Here is a 4,439-nt window from a genome sequence, read left to right as displayed (position 1 = left end):
TTTCTTTCTTTCTTTCTTCTTTCTTTCTTTCTTTCTTTCTTTCTTTCTTTCTTTCTTTCTTTCTTTCTTTCTTTCTTTCTTTCTTTCTTCTTTCCTTCCTTCCTTCCTTCCTTCCTTCCTTCTTTCTTTCTTTCTTTCTTTCTTTCTTTCTTTCTTTCTTTCTTTCTTCTTTCTTTTTCATATTTTTGAGAAGAGTCTACAGGGTGTTCAGGATCTCACTACTAGATCAGAATCATAGTGATCTGCCTGCTTACAGCCTCCTGAGAGCTGGGATTACAAGTCTGCGCCACCATGCCTAGTCTCTCAGCATGCCCCAAGGGCGAGGCCAGCATGGCAGGCCCAGGACATTTTCTTTTCAAGTGGGAAGAACAATTCACACTTTCTTTATTATACCAGGCATTTCTTTTTCCTTTTCTATGTTTGACTGGCTTGTGTCAGTATTTGAAATTTTAATTATGGACACAATTAAAAGTTTTGTTTGATATCATTTTTACAAAATGAAATCTTCTTATCTGTCCCTATTTTCTTTGGTAAACTCATGCTTCTTTATTTTACTACCTTTATGACAGTGATTAAATAGTGATTCTTTATTGTTGTTGTTGTTTTAAATGGTGATTCTTACACACTTTAGTCTGTAACTTGCCAATTCCTTGTTTATTAATTTTCAGTGCTCTATTTTTCTTTCTAAAGCTGTAGTTACTACTCTTTAAAGCATGCCTTCATGCTCACTGGAAGCCTCCGAAAATTATAATACTACTATTGCAATTCTCAAACTTATTTTCCTTTTCTTATTATATTATTTTGGATTATGATTCTCCTAAATTATTTTATGAAGCTATAATTTAAAAATTTGGTTCTTGATTCAGACTTCAGGCCATAAAATAATGGTGAACCAAAATGATGTCTTTATTTATTTTTCTAAAATGAATTTTATTGAGAAAGCAATAGCAATGAGAGTTTTAAAACAGGTTAGTAGGATATTTACAATAATTACTACATTACATATTGTTGCCTTCGTACTATGTCTTAGTTTTTCTTTATTAACAGCAATGAGACAGTTTCAAAACCAATTAATAGGACACTTTCAATAACATTGCATATCGTTATCTTCTTAGTGGTTATTCATAGGACAAGATGCAGGCATGATATCCTGTCCAAATACTATTAGTACAAATCTTTCTCCTCATTGAATTAAGAGAAAGTAGCTATATATCTATCCTAAATATTTTGTATATACAGATACAAAATGGTTCTTCCTTTGTATCCCCTTTTTTGTTTAGTTTTGTAGAGATGGATATTCCATTACCGGTTAAATGCTGTAGGTGTGTGAATTCAGCAAAATAGTCCAATATAGTCCAGTAGTCCATAATAATAGTGGGTTATCTGTAGGACCAGCAATATCAGAAGTTGTTGACTTGAGCCTTTCACAGCTCAGCATATTAATATGGCTCTACTTTTTATACTTCGTTTTTACACTTTTCTGATTGTTAAGATCAAGATAATGCAAGACCTATATAATAAGAAATGTAACTTTTGTATCTGATAAGGTCAGTCAAGTCCCTTCAGGATTTATCATGTTACCTCTGTGCCACAGTTTGCAGTTCCTTTGTCAGCGTCAGCGATGTGGATGAGTCACAGCCATTGCTTGACCAATTTGCTCTCTGTGAAAGCCCGAGAGAATGTTTTCTCTCCATGTGACTCTCTTTACGTACACTCTATGTCATCAGTCACATTGCTCTCTGGCCCCATAATCTCCTTGATCAGAAAATTTGGGACACAACTGATTTACATGATATTATAATTTAGGTTCTCCTGTGTCCTGAGTCTTCACTGACCTTAAAAGGCTAGGACCAAAATTTTGGCTTTCCTTCCAACCCTTCTTTCTCTCTAATTTTTGGTCTGCAAACTTAGGTTATTAACCCTCCAGAAGAGAAGCTTATTATTACCCTGCAACATATGCAGTTGGGTTTAACCTCACTATCTCTCTGAATATCAAACATCTTAGGCATAACATGGAAGAGTTATTTTCCATCAAATATTGATATGCTAAACTTTAAGTCCCTACAGAATATGGAGAAAAAATTTTTAAAAATATTTTAAAAATATGAATAAACAATTACAAATTTTACACAGAAATTTAGAAATCTAACCATAAAAAGCATTGTAGCGGGACAATCCTGTGTCTTTTTTTTTCTTCTTGGCTCTTTTTTTCACTTATTACACTTTTTTTTAAAACAAACATTTACTTGAGAGACAGTATGGCAATAATTAGTTTGTCATGACAAGCAGTACACAGTTAGAAGACCAGAATGACAGACATTCCAAGTGTGAACCTTCTATAACATATTGCTTTCTTCAGTGTAGTTGCTTAGTTCACAGGGATCAGCATATGTATTTAGCCTGGGTGAGAATCCTACTAATTAACTGTTCATTTCAAAAACTTGCTGATGTTTCTCAGGATCATTGCTTTACCCATCTTGAGTGTATAAATGTATGGTTTTGCCCCTGTCATTTTTTCCCAGCTTTTCTCCTTGCCCTCTCCTGGTTGTCCAATCCTCATGTTCTCGCTTTCCTTTTAATTGTGTTATATCTTTCTATTTGTATTTCTTCTTTTGAGTTCTTATACTAGGGAGACTATATGATATTTACACATGTGGGTCTGGTTTATTTCACTTGTGAGCATGATAAATTTGAAGCATTTATATTTAAGTTGATGCCACTTGAAGATATACTCACATACTCAGAAATGATGTCTTTATTACCTGAAAACATAATTTAAACTATAATAACTACAACTACTTCACATCTGCAGCACCAATATTACATCCTCAATGATACACTACTACTGAACTACTTAGCTGGATTAAAACAAATTCAAATGAAATGATATTTTTTTGGTAGCTAAAATACAATTCTCAATCCATAAATATGAATTTCTGTTCTTTTTGTTTCTTTTTTAAATGTATTCAGTACAGAGTCTGCAGGGTCTCACTATGTAGATGGGACTCATAGTGAGCCTCCTGTTTTCAGCCACCCAAATTCTGGGATTACAGGTGCGACAACATGCCCAGTCTCAATTGTCATTTCAGTGTGTCCCAGGGGTGGGGCGGGGCACACTAGGGATCAAACCTGGTCGCTGCGCTCTGTTTAAGCAGGCGCTTTAATTCATTGAGCTATCTGGCAGGCCCTATGTATTTCTGTTCCTAATATCTCAGAAAATATGTCTTACATGACTATCATTTAGCGGTATCTTTTTAAAGTGTGGCAGTTACTATTGCATGGAATTCTTATCATTATAGATACAATTGGTTTGTTAGCTTTTTAATCCACCATGGAGCACTTTTTAAAATTCTTTTTATAGAATCTTCCTAAAATGAATTACTCTCAAGAGGTAAAGAAAAATGGTACTCTATAAATAAGAGGAGGAGAGGAAAACAATCACCATTAAATCAAATGCAAGATATAGGCATGTAGGTAATTATCTCGAGCAGAGTTGTAATTTTAAAATGAGCAGTTAATGGACAATGCATGTAGGGTTAGGATTAACTGAAATATTCAATAGTTATACCAATAAAATTACCATATAGGGCCAGACAAATGGCTCAGCAGATTAAAGCACCTGCAAACAGGTGCAGGGGCTAGGGGCTTGATCCCTGAGTCTGTCGTGCTGGCCCCACCCCAGGGCACACTGAGAAGGCAATTGAGACTGGGCGCAGTGGCACACACCTCTAATCCGAGCTCTTAGGAGGCTTTAAACAGGAAGTGCACTATGAGTCCAATCTAGTAGTGAGACCCTGGACACCTGTAGACCCTTCCCTAAAATATAAATAAATAAATAAATAAATAAATAAATAAATAAATTTTAAAATTACCATATAAACATTAAAATCAGAAAATCAAAGTTGCTTCAAATGATAGATTCTTCACCTCCATAGACTAAATATGGGGGTTTCACTGGGTCCTTATACTACAGATGAAGTCCAATGCCCACCTTGTCTTCCTCCTCCTCTCAGCACTTGGCCACATCCACCTCTCCTGTGGTTGTCACTGCAGCCTTCTGTTCTACAAGATTTTAGGTAACATACTTATTTTTTCAGAGAAGAATACCCCAGACACAAAAGTGAGCACCACTGATGTGTGGTTATACACTCTACGGTCTGAGGACTTGAGTCTCAGAGCCCCTAATTACACAAATTGTTGCATCATGTTTTCAGTTTCCAAACTTTCATCTCCCTTGGGTATTTAAGATTAAAATAGGAATAAACAACTACATATTTTTACATAGAAGTTTAGAAATCTAACCATATAAAGCATTGTAGCAGGACAGAATATGCTGAGCTGTAGAAGGCTCAAGTCTACAACTTCTGACATTTCCAGGCTTACAGAAAACCCACTACTATTATGGACTACTTAACTATGTTGAAACATTTTGCTGAATT

The 4,439-nt window shown here is 35.2% G+C and overlaps 1 protein-coding gene across 1 annotated transcript in view; it reads left to right on the top strand.

Annotated features, from left to right (window-relative positions):
• LOC101563650 (zinc finger protein 699) overlaps positions 1-4,439 on the top strand; it is a 959,136-nt gene that overhangs the window by 142,873 nt on the left and 811,824 nt on the right. The window lies entirely within an intron of this gene.

This window comes from Octodon degus, unplaced genomic scaffold (genome assembly GCF_000260255.1).
Source record: "Octodon degus isolate 3935 unplaced genomic scaffold, OctDeg1.0 scaffold00050, whole genome shotgun sequence".
Lineage (NCBI taxonomy): Eukaryota > Metazoa > Chordata > Mammalia > Rodentia > Octodontidae > Octodon > Octodon degus.
This window is presented reverse-complemented; position numbering and strand designations above follow the sequence as displayed.